Raw genomic sequence first — 24,761 nt, 5'->3', positions numbered from 1 at the left:
AAGACAAAGAGAGAGCATGTCTGCACAGCAAGCCAGTGCCTGTGCAAGTGCCCACGTGATGAGCCAGTGCCCACACAAGTGAGTCACACAGCAAGATGATGACAGATCAAAAGAGAGACAAGGGGAGAGTCAAGGTGAAGCACAGCAGAAACCAGGAACTCAGATGGCACAATTGACAGGGAACCTCTCTTCACATCAGCACTCTCCCAGAATCGAATCCCAGTGAATCCTAGGGACAGAAAATGAGAAGAGAAGACAACACAGACAGCAAAACAGAGGGCAGGAGGAGGGGACAGGGAGAAAATAAATAAATAAATAAATCTTTGGCGGGGGAGAGGAAGAAAGCAGGAAAGGAACTGAGATGGTGCAGCTGGCAGGAAAACTTTCTCCACATCAGAGGTCCCCAGGATCAAATTCCAGTAAATCCTAGAGGAGACAAAATTAGAGGAGAAGACAAAAAGAGAAATAGATACAGAAGAAGATCACACAGTGAATGGACACAGCAAAAACAGCAGAGTGTGGGGAGGGAGAGAGGGATGGGGAGAGAATGTTCTATAACCACAAACAAATCAGACTACAAATCAGTAACAGGAAAATCTCCAAACATTGGAAACCAAACAACACACTTCTAAGTAATCTATAGGTCAATGAGAAAGTCTCAAGGGAAACTGAAACTATATTGAACTGAACGAAAATGAAAACACACCACATCAAAATATATGAGATACAACTAAAGCAGTGCTAAGAGGGAAATTTATAGCACTAAATTCATACATTAGAAAAGAGGAAGTCTCAAATCAATAATCTAAGCTCCCACTTCAATAACCTACAAAAAAGAAGAACAATATATTCAAAACAGACAGACAGAAGGGAAAATAAAGATAAAAGCAGGAAAAAATATTAAAAACAAAAATATGAAAAAATCAGTGACACTGAATTGATCCATTGAAAACATCATTGACAAATATCTAGCAATACTCACCAAAACAAAAGAGAAGACACAAATTGCCAATTTCTGGAATGAAATAGGTGCTATTGCTACAGACCTTGTATATAACAAAAGGATAATAAGGGAATATTATGAAAAACTCTACACACATAAGTGTGACAGATTAAATAAAATGAACCAACTCCTAAAAAAACACAAACACAACTCACCCAATATGGAATTGGTCATTAATATAAGGAAACTGAATTTATAATTTTTTAAACTCCCAAAAAAAGATATCTCCAGGCCCAAATGGAGTCACTCAATAATTCTACCAAGAATTTAAAGAAGAATTAGTACAAATTATACATAATTTCTTCCAGAAAATAGAAAAGGAAGGAACACTTCCCAATTTATTTTATGAAGTTTTTATTACCCTAATGACAAAATGATACCAAACAATATTTTTTAAAAAAGAGAATGACAGACCAGTATCTCCCTAATAAGTACAGATGCAAAAAGCCTCAAAACCATATTAAAGGAAGCAAATGTGGCTCAACAGATAAAGCATCCACTACCATATAGGAGGTCCAAGGGTTCAATACCCAGGGTCTCCTGGCTCGTGTGGTGAGCTGGTCCACACACAGTGCTGCTGCGAACAAGGAGTGCCAGCCCATGCAGAGATGCCCCCATATAAGGGTGCCCCCTGCACAAGGAGAACCACCCTGTGCAAAACCGCAGCCCACCCAGGAGTGGTGCCACACACACAGAGAGCTGACGCAGCAAGATGACACAACAAAAAGAGATACAGATCCCCAGTGCTGCCTAATGAGAAATCAGGCAGACACAGAAGAACACACAGTGAATGGACACAGAGAGCAGACAATGGCGGGGGTGGGGGGGGGCGATAAATAAGTCTTAAAAAAAAACATATTAACAAATAGAATTCAGCAATATATAAAAAGAATTACACACTATGACCAAATTTTGTATAGGAGATGTAAGGCTAGTTCAATATTCAAAATCAATCAATATAATCTACCATATTAACAGACTGAAGGAGAAAAATTACATGGTCATATCAATCAATGCAGAAAAATCATTTGACAAAACTTAATACCCATTCATGATAAAAACCATGAGAAAAAACAGAAATAGAGGGGAATTTTCTCAAATGGATAAACAGCATCTATCAAAAAACCTACTTTATAGTGAAAGATTTAAAGCTTTCCCCCTAAGACTGGGAACAAGGCAAGAGTGTCCTCTCTTACCACTCTTCCTCAACATTGTGCTGGAAATTCTAGTCAGTTAAAAAAGTCAAGAAAAGAAAAGGCATACAGATAAGAAAGAAAGAAATTAACTGTCCCTATTTGCAGATGACATGATTTTCTAGGTATAAAATCCCAAGGAACTCCTAGAACGAATAAGTGAGATCACGAGGTCACTGGATACAAGATAAACATACAAAAATCAACTGTATTTCTACAAAATAGCATGAGCACATGGACACCAAAAACTTTTTTTAACCCAATATAATTTACAACTGCTCAAAAACAATGAAATACTTAAGTGTAAATCTGACAAAACATGTACAGGACTTATATATTGAAAACTAAGTAATGCTAACAAAAGAAGTCAGAGAAGATCTAAATAAATGGAGAGACATACCATGTTCCTGGAACGGAAGACTCAAATAGTAAAGTTGTTAGTTCTTCCCCAAAGTGATATATAGATTTAATGCAATTCCACTCAAATTCCCAGCAAGATTTTTCTGTAGATATACACAACATTATTCTAAAATTTATATGGAAAGGCAAAGAAACTAAATAGCTAAAATATTTTGAAAAAGAATAGTAAAGTGGGGGGAATCAGTCTACTCAATTTCAAGACTTATTATATAGCCACAGTGTTAGAGACTGTATAGTATTAACAAAGACATAGACATATAAAGAAAAAAGAAAATAAATAATAAATTTTAAAAAGACATTGACACATAGATCAATGAAACATGATAAAGAACCCAGAAATAGACCCACACAAGTATGCCCAACTGATTTTTGATGAAGGTGCAAAAACAATTCAATGGAGAAGATAGCTTTTTCAACAAATAGTGCTGGAACAATTGCACATCCACAGACTCCCCTAAAATTAATCTTAACCTAAATCTCATATCTTATAGCATAATTAGCTCAATTTGGATCATGGATTTAATGTAACATAAAACTACAACTTTTTTTAAAAGGAGAAAATCTTAGGGATCTAGGGCTGGGCAAAGAGTTCTTAGTTTTGACATCAAAACCACAATTCCATAAAAGGAAAACTCAATAAATTAGGCTTCATCAAAATTTAAAAATTTGGTGAGAGTCACTGTACACTTTGGAAAGATTGTACAAGGCATGGGACTATATAACACAGTGGACCATGTACTGGAAGATGGACTGTGGTTAGCAGTACAAATACGAGAGTGTTCTCTCATGAACTATATAGCAAATGTACAATACTAATACATGTTGTTAATTATAGTGGGTGTATGGAAAAAATATATTAAATAAATATCAACATGGACCACAGTTAGTGGTAATAATCTGATTTTTTTAAAAGATTTATTTATTTCTCCCCACTCCACCTCCATTGTCTGCTCTCTGTGTCCATTCACTGTGTTCTTCTGTGTCTGCTTGTCTTCTCTTTAGGCAGCACCAGGAACCAATCCTGGGACCTTCTGGAGTGGGAGACAGGTGCTCAATCTCTTGCACCACCTCAGCTTCCTGGTCTGCTGCATATCTTATTGTCTCTCTTCTGTGTCTCTTTTTGTTGCATCATCTTGCTGCACCAGCTCTCCACTAGGGCCAGCTTGCCACTCAGATCAGCACTCTGCTTGGGCCAGATCTCCATTCAGGCCAGCTTGCCTTCACCAGGAGACCGTCGGAATTGAACCCTGTACCTCCCATATGGCAGACAGGAGTCCAATCACTTAAGTCACATCTGCTTCCCTGATAATATTCTTTTATAATCTGTAAAATGTTCCACAACAATGTAAGGTATTGGTGGAGTGGTGATGTATGGGAATTCTACACTTTATGCATAATTGTTTTGTAAGCTCACAACTTCTCTAATAAAAATATATATTAAAAATTTTTATTCTGTTCTGTGAAAGATTCTATTAAGAGATTGAAAAGACAAGGTACAGACTGGGAGAAAATATTCACAAACCACATATCCAACAAAGGACTAGTATCTAGAATACATAAAGAACACTCAACACTCAACAGTAAAAAACAAACAATTCAATTAGAAAAATGAGCAAAAGACCTGGACAGACATTTTACCAAAGAGGATATACAGAGGTAGATAAGTACGTGAAAAAATCTTCAACATCATTAGCCAATAGGGAAATACAAATTAAAACCACAATGCACCATCACAATACACCTATCAGAACTGCTAAATTAAAAATTAAATAAAAATAAAAAATAGCAATACCAAATGCTGCCAAGAATGTGAAAACACTGGATCACTCATACATTGGTGATGGGAAAATAAAATGGCACAGCCACTAAAATTTTGGCGGTTAAAAAAAACAAGCATCAAGTACCATACAACCTAACAATTGCACTACTGGGCATTAATCCCACAGAAATGAAGACTTATGTTCACAAAATCATGAATACAAATGTTCATGGCAGATGTATTCACAATAGCCCAAAACTAGAAATATCCCAGATGTGCTTCAAGGGGTCAATGATTAAACAAACTGTGGTATAACCATACCATATAGCACTCAGCAATAAAAAAAGAACAAGCTATTGATACACACAACAGCCTTAGATGAATATCTAGAGAATTATGCTGAGTGAAAAAGTCAGTCCCAAAGAGTTACATGATTATATTTATATAGCATTCCTGAAATGGCACAATTATAGAAATGGAGAACAGTTTAAGCAGAGATGAGGTAGGAGAGAAGTGGGTGTGGCCTTAAAAGGATAACGGTCAGGATCCTTGTGGTCATGGAAATGTTCTGTGCCTTGACTGTACCAATGTCACTATCCTGGTTGTGATCTTATCCTATAGTTTTACAAAATGTTACCTGTGGGAGAAACTGGGTAAAGCATACCCAGGATCTGTCTCTGTTATTTCCTACAACTACATGTGAATCTACAATTATCTCAAAATAAAAGTTAAAAAATCCAGGGCCAGATTATGTCAGTGGTGAGTTTGAGCAAACATTTCAGGAACATACAACACCAATTTTATGCTAATTTTCCCATGAATTGAAAAAGAGGAAAAAATCCACAACTCATTTTATGATGCTAGAATTGTATACCAAAACCCAACAAGAACAATTCAAGAAAGGAAAAATCATAGACCTATTCTACTCATAAGTACAGATACCAAAATCCTAAACAAAATATCAGCAAACTAGAACTAGCAATTTAGTTGGTTCTTATTACAACCAAATTGGTTTAACCCAAGAAATACAAAGTTGATTTAACATTAGAAAAAATAACCGATGTGACATAATTTGCCACATTATCAGATTAAAGGAGAAAAAGCACATAAGAATCTCAAGAGATGTAGAAAAAGCATCAAAATTTTTCAAAATTCTTTCAGATTCATGATTTCCTCTTAGCAAAGTAGAAATAGAAGGAAACTTTCTTAACTAGAGATGAATAAGGACTACTGGAAACATACCTAATGGTAGAACATTAAAAGTGTCCCCTTTTAAATAGGAACAAGGCGAGTAGCCCACTTTTGCCACTTCTATTCAGCACTGTACACTGTAGTCCTAGCCAGATCAATAAGAAAAGAAAAAGAAACAAAAGAGATACAGATTTGAGAGAAAGAAACAAGATTATTGTATGTGCAGAAACAAGATGATTATGTATTTCTGGAGGTATGTACCATGTCAATAAATTGGGATATTTAATAATACAGCAAATGTTAATATTCCCCAAATTGATTTAAAGGATAATTGCAATCCTAATCATAATTTCAATAGGGGATTTTAATAAGCTAATTCTAAAATATATATGTGGAAGTTTAAAAGGCCACAGATAGCTAAGAAACTCTTAAAGAAAAGGCTGAAAGGATTTACACTATCAAATAAAAAGAATTAACATAAAGTCAAAGTAAGAGAGTGTGTAATTAAAATGAGGAGAGACAAATAAATCAATGCAACTGAATAAAGGGATCAGAAATAGACATATGTTTATATAGAAACATTATATACAATGGCGGTAACACTGCAGATCAGTGGGAGAAAGCATGAGATTTTGCCATTAGATGGTGCTAAGACAACCGGTACAGAAAAACAAACGAACTTCTCTCTTATCTTATACATGAAAATAATTTCTAGATGGATTTTTAAATTAACATATAGAAGAAAATAAAGAACATCTATATGACCTTGAGGTAGAAAAGAATTTCTTAAACAAGATACAAAAAGGAAAAGATTCTGTCTACATATAATAACATGACTTTAAAATGCTGTTTGACCTAATGTAAGGGGGAAATGGAAAGGAGAAATGAGTTTATATGGCTATGAGTCTCTGAAAAAGAGTCTGGAGGCTTTCAGAAGGATTGCCCTTAAGCACAACTGAGCAGGGTCTAAGAGACAGATAAAGTAGATACAACCCCAGGTATTCATTCCTTTGAGGGCTAAAGAAACCCACAGGTTCTATGGTCATGGCAGATGGGGTTTACTCCCATATCAGATGGCCCTTCTTTGGAGCTGGTGTTTCTGCATGATGGAGCTGGACTCAGATGGGATCTCTTTGCACAAGACTTTCATGCTACTTTACTGGAATTGTAGTTGGTGTTGGGGTTTAAGATATATTTAGGGGATTTGGATCTCTGGACTGACAATATGATAGCCAGGCCCTGAGCCCCAACAGACTTCAGCTCCTACAATCTGATTTATTGGACTCACCTCTCTCAGCTAAGATGAAGTTGAAGAAGGACAACCACCACACCATGGAGTCTAGAGGGCCTACAACTGAAAGCAAGAGGATTGCATCCAGTATCCATGTGGAATCTGAGCCTCCTCTTGACATAGAGGTGCAACGGTCACAACCAATCCAAGGTCCACAGAGAAAAGGTGGCATTGGAGTGGGAAAAGTGGACATGGTGGCTGATGGGTATGGGGAATGGCAGGAAGAGATGAGAGGTGGAGGCGCCTTTGGGACTTAGAGTTGCCCTGGATGGTGCTTCAGGGGCAATCACCAGACATTGTAAAACCTCCCAGGGCCCACTGGATGGAATGTGGGAGAGTATGGGCCATGATGTGGACCATTGACCATGGGGTGCAGAGATGCCCAGAGATGTACTTACCAGGTGCAATGGATGTGTCATGATGATGGGAGTGAGGGTTGCTGGGGGGGGAGTGGTGGGGTAGGGGTGGTAGGGTTGAATGGGACCTCATATTTTTTTAATGTAATATATTTACAAAATCAATTAAAAAATAAATAAATAAATAAAACAAAAAGGAAAAGATTAATAAGCTTAGCCACATTAAATTTAAGAATTTCTACTCATTTAAATATATCATAAAAGGTAAAAATACAGGACATCAAGTAAAAGAAGATAATTGCCACACATATAACCAAAAAGGACTAATATCCAGGATATAAAGAACTCCTACAAATCAATATGAAGGACTTACAAATCCAATAGAAAATTGGGGGGAAAGACTTGAGCAACCACTTTACAAAAAAGGAAATCCAGATGGTCAATAAACATACTAAAAAGGTGCTCATTCCCATTAATAATCAGTTACATTCCAATTCCATTAGCAAAAGTTAAAATATCTAATGATAGCAAATGATAGTGCATTGATAAAAGGACAGGAGCATAAATCAGAGCTGGCAGAGTTATATATTGTCACAACCATTTTGGAAAATAGTTCAGTGCTTTCCAAAAAAGTTGAAGATGAGCATACCCTATGCCCTAGAAATTCTACCCCTAAATACATATACAGCAGAACCCCAAGCCCATGTGAGCCAGGATACATATTCATAAATAGCCATTGCATTGCAACATTTGCTGTAATAGAAAAAAACAGATACAACTGAAATGTCTCTCAGCAGTAGAATGGATACATGAATTTTTATATAATCATATAACTGAATATAGCTATACAGAGTATTGCAAGTGTACAATAGAATTAGTAAATATATTGAGACAAATGAAAACAAGAACACAGTTATCAAAACTTATGGGATACGGCAAAGGCAGTCTTGAGAGGGAAATTTATAGCCCTAAATGGCTACATTAAAAAATAAGAAAGAGCTCAAATCAAAGATCTAACTGAACAACTGGAGAAACTAGAAAATAAAACAGCAAACCAATCTCGAAGCAAGCAGAAGGAAAGAAGTAATAAGATTAGAGCAGAAATAAATAAAATTGAGAAAAAAGAAAAAATCAATAGAGAAAATCAATAAACCAAAAGCTGGTTCTTTGAGAAGAACAATAAAATTGACAAAACCCTAGCTAGAGTAACAAAGAAAAAAAGAGAGAAATTGCAAATAAATACAATTAGAAATAAAAGGAGGGATGTTATGACTGACCCCACAGAAGGATCATAAGAGGATATTATGAGAAACTGTATGCCAACAAACAAGACAACCTAGAAGAAGTGGATGAACTCCTAGAAATGCACAAACAACATACACTGACACTACAAGAAATACAAGAACTTAACAAAATAATCACATTTAAAGAGATTGAATCTGTCATCAATAATCTCCCAAAAAAGAAGTCCAGGACCAAATGCCTTCACAGGTGAATTCTACCAAGCACTTTGAAAAGAATTAACACCAAACCTGCTTAAACTCCTCCAAAAAAAATTGAAGAGGAGGGAAAATTACCCAACACATTTTATGAAGCCAACATCATCCTAATACCAAAGCCCACTAAAGACACTACAAGAAAAGAAAGTTACAGACCAATCTCTCTAATGAACATAGATGCAAAAATTCTCAACAAAATACTTTCTAATTGTATCCAGCAGCATATCAAAGGATTTATACACCACAACCAAATGGGATTTATTCCTGGTATGCAAGACTGGTTCAACATAAGAAAATCAATCAATATAATATACATTAATAAATTGAAAGGGGAAAAAAACATAATTATTTCAGTCAATGCAGTAAAGGCATTCAACAAAATCCAGCATCCTTTCTTGATTAAAAAACAAAAAAAAAACACTTCAAATGATAGGAATAGAAGGAAAATTCCTAAATCTGATAAAAAGGCATATATGTAAAACCCACAGCCAACATTGTACTCAATGGGGAGAGGTTGCAAGCTTTCCTTCTAAGATCAGGTACAAGAAAAGGATGCCCACTGTCATCATTGTTATTCATCATTGTACTAGAAGTTCTAGCTAGAGTAATTAGACAAGAAAAAAAAAAATTTAAAGACATCCAAATAGGAAAAGAGCAAGTGAAACTCTACTATTTGTGGATGACATGATCCTATATTTAGAAAAGTCTGAAACATTTACCACAAAGTAATTTGAGCTAATAAATGAGTTCAGCAAAGTGGCAGGATACAAGAGCAGCATGCAAATATCACTAATGTTTCTCTACACTGGTATTGAACAATCCGAGGGAAAAATCAGGGGGAAATTCCATTTACAATAGCAACAAAAAGACTCAAATACCTAGGTATCAATTTAACCAAGAAGTACAAAACCTACATGCAGAAAACTACAAAACAATGCCAAAAGAAATCAGTGAAGACCTAAACAAATAGAAAGACATTTTCATGTTCATGGATTGGAAGAATAAATATTGTGAAAATGTCAATCCTACCCAAACTGATTCATAGATTTAATGCATACCAATCAAAATTCCAACAGCCTACTTTACAGAATAATAAAGGCAATTACCAAATTTATTTGGAAGGGAAAGTGCACCCAAATAGCCAAAAGCATTCTAAAAAAGAAGAGCAACATGGGGGGAATTTCACTGCCTTACCTTGAAACACATTACAAAGCTACAGTGGTCAAAACAGCATGGTACTGGCATAAAGACAGACACATCAATCAGTGGAATAGAATTGAGAGTCCAGAAATAAACCCTCACCTTTATAGCAAACTGATTTTTGACAAACCTACCAAGTCCATGTTAACAAGATAAACAATCTCTTCAACAAATGGTGCTGGGAAAACTGGATATCTATAACCAAAAGAATGAAAGAGGGCCCCTATCTCACTCCCTATACAAGAATCAACTCAAAATGGATAAAAAACCTAAATATAAAAGCCAGGACCATAAAACTACTAGAAGAAAATGTAGGGAAACATCTTTAAGAACTTGTGGCAGATGGTGGTTTCTTGAACCTTACATCCAAAGCACGAGCAACAAAAGAAAAAATTAGATAGATGGGACCTTCTCAAAATTAAGCACTTTTGCACCTCACAAGACTTTGTCAAAAGGGTGAAAAGGCAGCTGACTCAATGGGAGAAAATATTTGGAAATCACATACCCAATAAGAGTTTAATATTCATGATATACAAAGAGATCACACAACTCAACAATAAAAAGACAAATGACCCAATTTAAAAAATAGATGAAAGACTTGAATAGACATTTGTCCAAAGAAGAAAGACAAATGGCAAAAAAAAAAAAAAAAAACAGATGAAAAATGTTCAACATCACTAATGATTAGGGAATGCAAATCAAAACTACAATGAAATATCATTTTACAGTTACTAGAATGGCCAGAAAAGACAGAGAACTACAGTGTTGGAGAGGATGTGAAGAGATAGGAATGCTTACTCACTGTTGGTGGAATGTAGAATGGTACAGCCACTGTGGAGAACTGCTTGGCAGTTCCAAAAGAAGTTGAATACAGATTTGCCATGTGACCCAGCAATACCACTAGCAGGTACATGCCTAGAAGAACTGAGAGCAGTAACATGAACAGACATCTGCACATCGTTGTACATAGCTACGTTAATCACTAATGCCAAAATTTGAAAACAATCCAGGCATCCATCAACTGATGAATGGATAAACAAGCTGTGGCCTATTCACACAATAGAATATTATGCAGCTGTAAAAAGAAATGAAGACATAAAGCATTTTACAATATAAATGAACCTGGAGAACATTATGTTGAGTGATGCAAGCCAGATACAAAAGGACAAATACTATATGACTGTGCTACTAAAACTAAATAAATTGTGTAACATATTGTATGATTCCATTTGTATAAAATATAAATAAAAATAAATTTATAAAGATGAAAGCAGATTACTGATTAGTAGGGCTAGGGAAGGTATGCTAAGGGGTGTGGAGTTTTTCTTTTTGGAGTAATGAAATGGTTCTAAAGTTTTTTTATGGCAATGAATGTGTAACATTGTGATTTAACTAAAAGTCATTGATTATATATTTTGGATAGATCATACAGTATGTGAATATATCTCAATAAAATGGTTGAATAAATAAATGTGCAAGAATAGCCCGAAATAGCAGCTATGTACAGTAGGGGAAACAGAGAGATTGAAAGGTGAAAAATTTTCTTGTTTGTCTATTGTTAATTTATTATTACTGAGATAATGAAAATCCTGTAGTAATGAATGAAGTGATGAATGCACAACTGTGATTACATCAAATACCATTGACTGTACACTTTGGATGAATTGTATGCTTTATTTATACATATCAATAAAATTGATATTTTTTTTTAAAAAAGACCTAAAAGCAAACTTAACAGATAATCTAATCAAAGGTCCCTCAGCTGGGATATCACACCCAGAGGATTAGATCAGTTTACAAGCATAATCTTTCTCTTTTGGAGATTCATAAATAATCTCAAACTGCCACCTGGGGTGAACTATATCCCCCAAAGGATACATTCAAGTCCTAACCCCCAATCCTGTAACATGACATTATTTGGGAAACAGGGTCTTTGAAGACGTGATTACATGTATTAAGATCAGTGGAGTCAACTCTCATCTCATATGACCGGTGGCCTTATAAGGAGATTTGGCAGAGATTGGACAGAGATCGACATGGTGTCACTGCAAACCAAGAATGCCAAGAGCAGACAAAAGCCACCGGAAGCCAGGAGAGAGCCAGGGAAGGACTTTCCCGTCCAGGTTTCAGAGGGAGCTCAGTCCTCCTGACACCTTGATTTGGGACTTCTCACCTCCAAAACTGTGAGATAATAAATTTCTGTTGTTTTAAAAAATAATAATAAAAATAAAAAAGGTAAACAAAGATAAAAGATAGTTTGCCTATAAAGTAGCAGCAGTATGAAAAGCAAAAAACAATGGAAATCTTACAGTGCTTTGAGAAAATAACATTTAGCCTAGAATTATCACCTGAAAAACTACTAAAGTATGTATGTCCAGAACTCAGAAGAAAGGAAAGGAATACAAGAAGAAATAATGGGCAACAAATAGATGAATAAGTATCTACATCTAAATAAGTATAAAGCAGTAAGAGTTACCAACTTGGGAGCCATAAAACAAAGTAGAGGGAAGCGGACTTGGCCCAATGGATAGGGCATCTGTCTACCACATGGGAGGTCTGTGGTTCAAACCCCGGGCCTCCTTGACCCGTGTGGAGCTGGCCCATGCGCAGTGCTGATGCGCGCAAGGAGTGCCATGCCACGCAGGGGTGTCCCCGCGCTAGGGAGCCCCACCTGCAGGGAGTGCTCCCCGTAAGGAGAGCTGCCCAGCGCGAAAGAAAGTGCAGCCTGCCCAGGAATGGCGCTGCACACACAGAGAGCTGACACAACAAGATGACACAACAAAAAGAAACACAGATTCCCGTGTTGCTGACAGTAACAGAAGTGGACACAGAAGAACATGTAGCAAATGGACATAGAGAACAGACAACTGGGGCAGGGGGGAAGGGGAGAGAAATAAATAAACAAACAAACAAATAAATAAATCTTTTTTAAAAAGTAGAATTAAAATGCAGAACAGCAAATTGAAATAAAGACAGGAAAGAAGTAATCAAAGTTAAAGCATCCTAGAGCCTTTACATTGTTTAGAATAAGGAAACAGATATCATTTTTAGGCTTTGAAATTTTTTTTTTAGGCAGCAGGGAGTGAACCCAGGACCTCCCATGTGGAAAGCAGATACTCAAGTGCTTGAGCCACATCCACTCCAGAATACCTTTTTATGTGCTCCCTTGCCATTCATATATCCTCTTTGATAAAGTGTCTATTTTAAGTCTTTTTGCCTGTTTTTCAATTGGAATATTTATGTGTTTTTTTTTTAATTCTGGAGTTGAGACATTTATATTTTGCAGAAAAGTCCTTTGTCCAACATGTCTTATACAAATATTTTTCCTCTTCTGTGCTTGTCTTTTCATTCCCTTAACAGAGTTTTTCTCAGAGGAAAAGATTTTAATTATTATGGAGTCAAATTTGCCTATTCTTTTTTTTTTATGGTTTGTAATTTTGGTGGTATGTCTAAATGTTTTCCACCAACCCTAGGTCATGAGTATTTTCATAGAAAAATATTATAGTTTTGCCACCAGTATTTTGAACTAGGATTCATTTTTTAACTCTTTTTTTAAAGCACTAAGGTTTAGTTTAAGGTTCATTTGTTCTTTTCCATTGAATTGCTTTTGTTGTTGTTTTTTTGGGTTTTTTGTTTTATTTTTTTATTTCTCTCCCCTTCCCCCCCAAGTTGTCTGCTCTCTGTGTCCATTTGCTGTATGTTCTTCTGTGACCACTTCTATCCTTATCAGTGGCACCAGGAATCTGTTGAAAGACTGTTAGATTAAATTTTATAAATATTTATATATTTATATATATAATATATATAAATATAAACATATTGTTGTTTAAAAAAGAAATTTATAAAACAGAAGTATACATAAAGATAAAAGTAATGACTTGAACAATTCAAATGGACAAATGTATGGCATATCCATACAATGGAATATTATTCAACCATAAAAAGAAATGAAGTATTGATACATGCTATAACCAGGGTGAACATTGAAAACATTATTCTAAGTGAAAGAAACCAGGCACAATATGAAGTATTCAGAATAAGCAAACCCATAAAGACAGACAGATGGTAGATTAATGGTTGCCAGCAGCTGGGGGATGAGGAAGTGGGAAGTAACAGTTAATAGGTTTGGGGTTTCTTTTTGAGGGTAACAAAAATGTTCTGGAATTAGATAGTGTTGCTGGTTTCACAACATCATGAATATACTAAAAAAATCACTGAATTGCGCACTCTAAAAGAATGAACTTTTTGTATGTGAATTACATCTCATTATTTTTTTTAAAAATAATGGATTGGAAATAAAGCCCAAATACTAATCGAAAGACAGCTTTTGTGGTCATATTGATACCAGACGTAGACTTTAAGGCAAACAGCAGAGATAAAGAGAGTCACTACATGATAGAAATGTCCACTCACAGGCAGATAAAACTAGTTCTTAAAACATAGCCTCAAAATACATGAAGCAAAATCGATAGTGTTACAAGGAGGATGGTGGAGATGTTGACACAACTCTCTCAATCACTAGCTTGAGCAAATACAAATTGGTAAGGATATAGATGATTCCAACTACAATAAACTTGATTCACAAGGCTATTCAGAATCTTGTACATAGCAATTAGAGAAAACACAATCCTTTCAAACTCACATGAACCTATACAAAAAACTAACCATGTACTAAGAACAAGGCCACCAAAAAAATTTTCAATACGACCAATGAAAAAATCATAGAGTTTTCTCTGACCACAATGAAAAAAAAAACAAAACAGAAATCAGTAACAAAAAAGATAAAAAGATAAGAATTTCCATATTTTTGGAGGTTTAAATATGTAATTCTAATATAATTCAGAAGTCAAAGAAAAAATCACAATGGTAATTTAAAAATATTTCAAATTAAATTATTAGTTATCTCTCTATACAGATATCATTTGATATAGATACAGTATAGATATATCACTTTTTGTATATTAGAAATATATATTAAAACTTCTGATGCCCATAAAGCAATAGATGGAGGGAGATGTGCACATTAGAAAAGAATGCCTACATTAAAAAGGACAAAAAGGCTAAACATCCAAAATCTGAAAATTCAACTGAAGAAATCACAAAATGGGAGCAGAGGTAGCTCAGTGGTTTGAGCGCCTGCTTCCCATGTACAAAGTCCTGGGTTTGATCCCCAGTCCCACCAAAAAAAGAAGAAAGAAATTACAAAATGAACAACAGAATTAACCCAAAGAAAGAAATAGACTAAAAGCAGAAAATTTTAAATTAGAAAAGGAATTAAAAGGAATGATAAAATCAAAAACTGGTTCTTTGTAAAAAACCAATAAAATAGACAAACCCACAGCAAGAGTGTAGTCACTAGTAAGAATGAAAAAGAAGACACAGTTATCAGATTTAGCTTAGATTTTTTTTAAAAACAACAAAGTACTATGAGCAACTTTATGTAATTCATATGAAAAAGTAAATGAAATGGACCATTTACAGAAAAAATGTTTGGCCAAAACTAGTTCAAAGAAATAGAAAACCTGAATAAACCTATAAAGAAAACAAATCAATAGTTGATCTATTCACACACACACACAAAACCTCCAGCCCCAAGGCAATTCTACATTATACAAAATGTTTCAGAAAACAAAATAGAAGGGAAACCTTTTGGAGTCACTTTATGAAACTAGTAAACCCTTGAAACAAAAGTGACATGAGAACAGTAAAAGAAGTGAAATCTATGGGCAAATCTCACTGATAAATAATAGACAAAAAAATCTAAAAAGAACTTCTGAACACAAATTTTAAAAAATAAAGTCTCATAGCCAAGAAGGATATATTCCAGTAATAGAAGTATAGATAAACTTTAGAAAATCTATTCATGTAATTCACTGCATTAACACGTTATTACCTCAGTAGATAGAAAAAATTTGATAAAATTCAACACCCGTTCATCACTGCGGTGGTCTGGAACAATATGTACCCTTTAAAAACATGTTTTTAAACTTAATCCATTCCTGTGAGTGTGAACCCACTGTAGGGAGGACTTTTGATGAGGTTCCTTCAATTAAGGGATGGTCCACCCCCATCAGGATGGGTCTTAATCCTATTACTGGAGTCCTTTATAAGAGAATGAAATTCAGACAGAGACCAAGCTACAGGAAGGTAGCTGAAGGTCAATGGAACCTGAAAGAGAAGGGAGAGACCAGGAGAGGCTGCCACGTACGTCATATGACAAAGGAGCCCAGGACCAAGGACTGCAGGTAGCCAGCCCCAGTACACCAGTGCTCGGGAAGAAATCTTAGCCCTGATGACACACTGCTTGGAATTTTTCTTAGCCTCAAACCATGAACTAATAAATTTCCATTGGTTAAGCCAACCCACTGCATGGTATTTGCTTGAGCAGCCAAGGAAACAAAGACAATCATTTTTTTAAAAACTCTTAGAAAACTAAAATAAAAGGGAATACTCTTAGGAAATAAATGGTACTTGAGAATAAGATCTAGCAATGACCTTTGAATGTAGTTAGTGGCATTTGAAACTGAATGGCAGAAGGGCCTTACAACGCCGGTCTGGCAGAATTTAATCATTGCTACTGACCAGGGACTGCTGTGTATCTCCTTTCCTTTTCTGAATAGAAATTCTTCCTTTGTTTATGCCTTACCACTGGTCATTTGCTGGGGGGTGGGAGGAGGCAGAGGGAGTGTTGGGGAGGGTTGTCTTTTGAGTTCACAGATCACCAAATTGCATGGAACTACTTCAGGACCTAAAGGAGAGGATGCTCATTGCCTGGAACTGCTGCAATTTGATCAGGAGGTAGGGAGTAAATGTGACTTTGGGATGTGCCCCTTGGGGAGGGAGGAATGTGTCCCAAAAGTGAGACAAAGAGTGAAATAGATATTGGGTGAATAGAAGAAGAAAGTGTGCCAAAAAACGGTGGCTGCCCACAAACTTCATTTCTTCTTCCTACTGGTCACACAGGTAGACTACAAGTCCCAGCCTCCTCTGCAGCTATGTGTGGCCAGAGGCCTGCAATCTGGCCATTGGAAGTAGGCATGAGTGGTGGGCACCACTTCCAGGCCAGACCCATGACGTCCTCTTCTGCTTGACTTCCATGTTCTATACACTTCCATCATTGCTGGAAGGAACCTGGGTCCCTAGCATGATCGTTTAGAGAGGTGGCCACCTGTCAGGAATACATGTTTTAAAACTTAAGTGAACAAGAAATAAAACTTTTTCATTACAGACAATGAGATTTTGAGGCCAATATTATTAGTATTATTAGTGCAGCTAATAATATCTTAAATAATTCAGATAATTAAAAACTTCATTATATTAAAGGTGAAATGTTAGATACAATCCCTTTAGAGTCAGCAGCAAAGCAAGGATGTTCACTATTTCCTCTTCTTTCAGTATAGTGCTGGTGGTCCTAGCAAGATGGATATATAGATGATAGAGGACAGATAGATGAAGATGATGATAGACAGACAGATGATGGATAGATAAATAAATGGAATAAGAATTGAAAAGAAACAAAATTGTCATTATTTGCAGGGGATGCAAATATGTAGAAAATCCAAGAACGTCTAAAGACACACATTTAGAATAAGAGTGTTTGGCAATTTGCCAACAGATAAAGAGAAATCCATTATGATCTTATATAATGGCATTAAACAATTAGAAAATACAATTTTTAAACAATATATAATTTATGATAGCATAAAAAACACAAGGTCCCAAAGAATAAATCTAACCAAAAGGTATGCAAACATTTTATGGAAAAAAATTATTTATTTATCAAAAAAACATTTAACACCAATGTTCATCACAATAGTGAAAAGGTGAACACAACCTGTGCTGGTCTGAGTCTTTCACGGACCCCAGAAAATCTTGTTCTTCAAGCAAACCCATTCCTGTGCCTATAAACCTATTGTAGTAAGAACCTTTTGTTTAAATTCACTTAAGGGGCCATTTGATTAAATCACTTTTGATTAGATACAGTCAAATCCCAAGAAGGCCAAGACAATCAGGGAGGGTCACAGAGGGAAGGAGTGGGGGGACTGACTTTATCAAATAAGATTTCTATAAAGCTATCATAATTTAAACATAACTGTGTGGGAAGCGGCTGTGGCTCAATTGATTGGGCTCCCATCTACCATATGGGAGGGCTGGGTTTGCGTCCCAGGGCCTCCTTGTGAAGGTCAGCTGGCCTGCACCCACGGAAAGATGACAGCCCACACCCACAGAGAACTGGCACAACAAGATGATGCAACAAAGGGAGACAAGCAGACACAGAAGAACACGCAGCAAATAGACACAGAGAGCAGACAGCAAACAAGCCAAAGTGTTGGGGGGGGCGGTAAATAAAAATAAATCTTAAAAAAAATAAATAAATTGTGTTGCTGCAGAGATGAATAAATATACCAATGGAATGAAGGAGCAGAGAGCCCAGAAGCTGATCCGCATATATGTGGGAACTAGATATATTCCCTGAGAGGTATCTTTTTTTTTTTAATTAGGGAGAAAAGATAGACAATTCAATAAATGGTATGATAACAATTAACTATCCATATTTTTAAAAGATACAAGTTAGAACAAAACTATAAAACTTTTAGGAGAAAACACAGAATATCTTTATTTATTTCTCTCCCCTTCCCCCCCACCCCCGCCCCCAGGCTGTCTGCTCTCTGTGTCCATTCACTGTGCGTTCTTCTGTGTCCGCTTGTATTCTTGTCTGCGGCACCAGGAATCTGCATCTCTTTTTGTTCCGTCATCTTGCTGTTTCAGCTCTCCATGTGTGCAGTGCCACTCTTGGGCAGGCTGTGCTTTTTTTACATGGGGTGGCTCTCCGTATGGGGCTCACTCCTTGTGCATGGGGCTCCCCTATGCGGGGGACATCCCTGTGTGGCACGGCACTCCTTGCGCACATCAGCACTGCGCATGGGCCACACAGGTCAAGATGCCCTGGGTTTGAATTCTGGACCTCCCATGTAGTAGGTAGATGCTCTATCAGTTGAGCCAAATCCACTCCCCAGAATATCTTAAAAACTCAGGATAAGGAAGGTTTCTTAAATAAGTAATAAAAACACAAACCATAAAGGAAAAGAGAAATATGTCTGTCTACATTCTATATATAGGTAAATATATATTTTTACTAGTTTGCTTATGGGTCCATAAAGAAATTCAGGAAGGATACATAAAAAAACGAATAACAGTGCTGGGTGGGGTATAAGAGTGAGAGGAAACCGTTCCAATTTTACATACAACATACATACATTGTCAAGCATGTGCCTTTATTTCCCATTATAAAAATGACTTTATAAAAAATGTCTGTACTTCTAAAGATACCATAAGCAAGTGGAAAAACAAGCTGCTACCTGAAGCAACATGTTTGTGGTCATATAAGAGACAGATCATTAGTATCCAGATTATATAAAGAAAGTCTTAAGAAAAGACAATCCAATACAAAGTGAGCAAAGATACGAATAGGAAATTCACTGATATAATACTTTGAATGGCAAAAAAAAACAGGTACTCCATCTCATTAATAATCAGAAAAATGCTATTTAAGTTTACATTGCAACACAATTTCACCACCATAAGAGTGGCAGTAATTAACAAGTCTGATAACAACCAGTGTTGATGAGCTCCTGGGGAAATAGGATCTCATATACTTCTAGTGGAAGTGCAAATTGGCACCACCACTTTGGAAAGCAATTTGGAAAAATCTAATCAAGTTAAAAATGTATATACCCTGCATTCCAGCAATCCCACTTCTAGGTTTTTTCCCTAAACTCTACTACTGTACATGTGCACAAAGAAACATTTAAAGAATGTTTGTAATAAAGGGAAACTTAAAATAACAAATGACTGTAAGCAAAAGAACAGGTAAATAAATTGCAGTATATTCATAGATTGCAATGTTAAGTGAATGAATTAGAGCTACATGTATCAATACTGATAAATCTCAAAAACATAATGATGAGTTAAAAAGGCAAATTACATACAGATATGCACAATATGATGTCATTTATATGTTTGAAAACATGCAGGATATTATGCTACACAGTGCCTATTTACTATATTCATATGTAATGATAATATTAAAAAAATATAGATGACAAGCAATAAATTCCATATTAGTAGTCACCTCTGGGGTGGAAGTAAAAAGATAGAAAAAAGGAAGGATATGTAAGAGACTTCAATTGCATCTGTAATCTTATCTAAGTTATTTATATATTATTTAATATAAAAATATGGCAGAGGTGATGTTATCAAGTTGCTGGAGCAAGATGCTCCAGGATTCCATCCCCCATGGAAACTTTAAACAATTCAAAAATCTGGCAGAACCATCCTTCTCAGTAATTAAAACAATGTGGTAGACGGCAACATCACCCTTGTACCTAAGCCAAATAAAGATAGCACAAGAAAAGAAAATCACAAACCATTATCTCTTATGAATATAGATGCAAAAATTCTCAACTAAGTACTAGCAGACTGAATCCAACAGCACATTAAAATAATTATACCCCATGATCAAGTGGGATTTACCCCAGGGATGTAAGCATAGTTCAACATGAAAAATCAATGTAATACACCACATTAGCAGAATGAAGGCATACAGTCCCATGATCACCTCAAATGATACAGAAAAAGGCATTTGACAAAATCCAGCACCCCTCTTTTTTTTTTTTTTTATTTCTCTCCCCTTCCCCTCCCCACCCCAGTTGTCTGCTCTCTATGTCCATTTGCTTTGTGGTCCTCTGTGACCGCTTCTATCCTCATCAGAGGCACCGGGAATCTGTGTTTCTTTTTGTTATGTCATCTTGTGTCAACTCTCCATGTGTACGGCACCATTCTTGGGCAGGCTGCACTTTCTCTCACATGGGACACACTCCTTGCACGTGGGGCTCCCCTACGGAGGCGGGGGGGACCCCTGTGTGGCACGGCACTCCTTATGCACATCGGCGCTGCACATGGGCCTGCTCCACACGGGTCAAGGAGGCCCGGGGTTTGAACCTTGGACCTCTCATGTGGTAGGCGGATGCCCTATCCATTGGGCCAAGGCCATTTCCCCAGCACCCCTTCTTGATTAAAAAAAAAAAAATTAGAAAACTAAGAATAGAAAAAAATTTCTTCAACATGATAAAGGGCATAGATGGAAAGCCCACAGCTGACATACTACTTAATGGTAAAAGAATGAAAGCTTTCCCTCTAAGATCCAGAACAAGACAAGGATGTCCACTGTCACCACTATTATTGAACATTCTGGAAATTCTTGTAATAGTAATTAAGGAAGAAAAAGAGGGAAGCCAACTTGGCCCAATGGATAGGGCATCCGCCTACCACATGGGAGGTCCGCAGTTCAAACCCCGGGCCTCCTTGACCCGTGTGGAGCTGGCCCATGCACAGTGCTGATGCCTCAAGGAATGCTGTGCAACACAGGGGTGTCCCCCATTTAGGGGAGCCCCATGAGCAAGGAGTGCTCCCGGTAAGGAGAGCTGCCCAGCATGAAAGAAAGTGCAGCCTGCCCAAGAATGGTACTGCACACATGGAGAGCTGACACAGCAAAGATGACCCAACAAAAAGAAACACAGATTCCCAGTGCCACTGATAAGGATAGAAGGGGTCACAGAAGCACACAGCAAATGGACACAGAGAGCAGGAAACTGGGGGGGAATAAATTAAAAATAAATCTTTTTTTAAAAAAAGGAAGAAAAAGAAATGAAAGGCATCCAAATTGGAAAGGAAGAAGTAAAACATTCCCTAGCTGCAGATGACATCATACTATATACAGAAAATCTAAAAAACCTAGTTCCTAGAGCTAATAATGAATTCAACAAAGTGGCAGTGTACAAGATCAACACTTGAAAATCAGTACAGTGTTTCTATACATTAGTAGTGAACAATATGTAGAAGAAATTTTTTTAAATCCATTTACAATAGCAACTGAAAGTTTCAAATATCTAGGAATAAATCTAACCAAGTATGTAAAGGACTTGTACACAGAAAACTATAAAACATTGCTAAAAGAAATCAAAGACGACACTCTGTGTTCATGGACTGGAAGACTGAATTTTGTTAAGATGTCAATTCTACCCAAAGCAATTTATAGATTCAACTCAATCCCAATCAAAATTCCAACAATCTCCTTTGCAGATATGGAAAAACCAATCATCATATTTATATGGAAGGAGAGTCTCCTCCACTGAGGGCCCAGCGATTGATTGCCCTTGCAATCACAGTGAGCACTCCATTGTAGGTCAATCATCCAATATGGAACATGGCTTACCCTTTGAAGCACCTGCTTCCCAATGGGAATTTGAAGTACTATCTTTTGATTCCGAACTAGCCTTTCAACAACTGCATCATCTTTGGAGCAAAGCTCTTTCAAAAGCCTGTGCTGATAGAGGTGCCAACCATTTGTATGACATTGCCAAAGAAGAGCTGGAAAGCTTTTTGCCCAAATTCATCAATGGGATTTTTATTCCATTAGGCCTGAAGTCAGAAAGTACTACACTAGTAAGCAGATTTCAACTCTTGATCAAGGCCACACTAACTTTACCAAGTGCTTTCAAGTGCTCCATAAGAAGCCAGAAGAAAAAGACCTCCAGGTTGATATGACTGTGACTCTCGGAGGACCTGCTGAACTTTCTAACCAGACTATGGCATCTGTGAGCACCTTGTTTCAAGCTACTTATATCATTCCTTTGCCAATCATAATAATTCAAGAGAAATCTCTCATCTGCCTGCTCCAACCAGGAAAGCACAAACTGAATGGAAACACCAGAAGGGAAAATATTGGTATGGCTGGACCCCCTTTCACTCATGTGACCACAGCAGGCCTGAAGTGGAGCCTCACAAATCATGTGCTTGCTTTCGGAATACTGGTCAGTTCTTCTAATACCCACCATGGATCTGGGTGGTGACTGTGGAAACAGATCCTCTGGAACATGGCCATCAAAAACTAACCTATTGAAATTAACAAAAACTAAACAACAACAAAAACTAATCTTTTGACTGGTGGAATCCATAGGTGTGCCTCTACCTTCCCTCATTGCCAATGATTTATTGCTAAATAAGAACAGTTCACCTGGGTTTACCAGAATCTACACTTCCCTGGAAAGCCCACTCGTTTTTAAGATGTTAATGTTTAAATAATGTAGGTAACATTATAAATGACATATCTGAATTTTACAGCAAGCGGCAAAAGAATTATTTGTTAAGAAAGTAAATAAGTTCTGTTGCTTTACTTGGAAACTAATGTGAATCATTCCATTATAAAATTCAGTACTGGAAACGGACTTTGGCCCAGTGGTTAGGGCGTCCGTCTACCACATGGGAGGTCAGCGGTTCAAACCCCGGCCTCCTTGACCCGTGTGGAGCTGGCCATGCGCAGTGCTGATGCGCGCAAGGAGTGCCGTGCCACGCAAGGGTGTCCCCCGCGTGGGGGAGCCCCACGCGCAAGGAGTGCGCCCGTGAGGAAAGCCGCCCAGCGTGAAAAGAAAGTGCAGCCTGCCCAGGAATGGCGCCGCCCACACTTCCCGTGCCGCTGACGACAACAGAAGCGGACAAAGAAACAAGACGCAGCAAATAGACACCAAGAACAGACAACCAGGGGAGGGGGGGGGGGGATTAAATAAATAAATAAATCTTTAAAAAAATAAAATAAAATAAAATAAAATTCAGTACTGATTATTTCTGCACTGTTAATCACTCCTTTAAGCCTAGAAAGTTGTTCTTGATTTTGAAGTTGCTAAAACTCCTGTTGAAGGCTAGTACAACACTCACCTTTGCTGCCCATCCTTAAATGCTTTTAACTACAAGAGCTATTTCTGTCTTTTAATATTGTATTTCTCCATATAATGTATATCACCTTTTACTGAAAAAAAAAATCCTTCTAGATTGGAATGTTAAAACTACACTATTTCTTTGGAAATGAATAGAAAAGGTGAAAGTCCTGTTTAGGAATAAAAAGTATAACCTTGCAAAGCATCTAACAAGTCACTCCTGCCCCCACTTCTGTGGATCGGCCTGTGAGGGCATGGCCTTGCAGGAGAATATCAAATAAATAACTTCTGCCCCTGTTTCTGTAAATCAGCCTGTGAAAACATGGCATAGTAGAAAGATATTAAACGAGTGACTTCACCCCACCCCACCCCCGGCTTCTGTAAATCAACCTGTAAACCATGCAGCTGCATTCTGCCTCTGTAACCCCACTTGCAAAATTTCACCTAGCAATGCATTAGGCAATGAACGAAAGTTATGCTGATCCCCCCTGAAATCCTATATAAATCTATGAAAACTGAAAAACAAGGCTCACAATTCAGAGATTGACTTTCCTCTGGGCCCGCACATAATAAAACTGTTCACCCACCTTTCGGGAGAGCCGGTTGTGAGTTTCTATGGTTCAGAACTCCTGGCTTTGCTGTAACAGCCCAACATCATGTCTATAACTAGCAGTACTATTATGTGGGTTTGAAAGGGGTTTAAAGGGAAAGTCTAAGGTCATGTATATTACTAAAAGGAACGCTAAAAAATATAACATGGAACTGTATAGCATAGTAAAACTGCATGTGAAATACGAATATGGATAAAATTGCATATATGACTGTTCTTCTTTGAAATAAAACAAATATGTTAACATTACAAGATGTTAATATCAGACAAAAAAAAAAAAAGAAACATTATGCTAAGTGAAAGAAACCAGACACAAAGTACTACATATTGTATGGTTCCATTTATATAAAATGTAGATATAAATAAATTTATAAAGATGAAGTTAGATTAGTGGTTATGTAGGGCTGAGGAAGGACTGTGGAGTTTTTCTCTTTGGAGTAATGGAATTGTTCTAAAAATTTTTTGTG

The 24,761-nt window shown here is 36.9% G+C and overlaps 1 pseudogene; it reads left to right on the top strand.

Annotated features, from left to right (window-relative positions):
- Positions 1–22,177: 22,177 nt before the first annotated feature.
- On the top strand, positions 22,178–22,823 carry LOC101422830 (thiamine pyrophosphokinase 1 pseudogene; annotated as a pseudogene).
- The last annotated feature ends 1,938 nt before the right edge of the window (positions 22,824–24,761 follow it).

The sequence above is a fragment of the Dasypus novemcinctus genome, chromosome 2 (assembly GCF_030445035.2).
Source record: "Dasypus novemcinctus isolate mDasNov1 chromosome 2, mDasNov1.1.hap2, whole genome shotgun sequence".
Lineage (NCBI taxonomy): Eukaryota > Metazoa > Chordata > Mammalia > Cingulata > Dasypodidae > Dasypus > Dasypus novemcinctus.
This window is presented reverse-complemented; position numbering and strand designations above follow the sequence as displayed.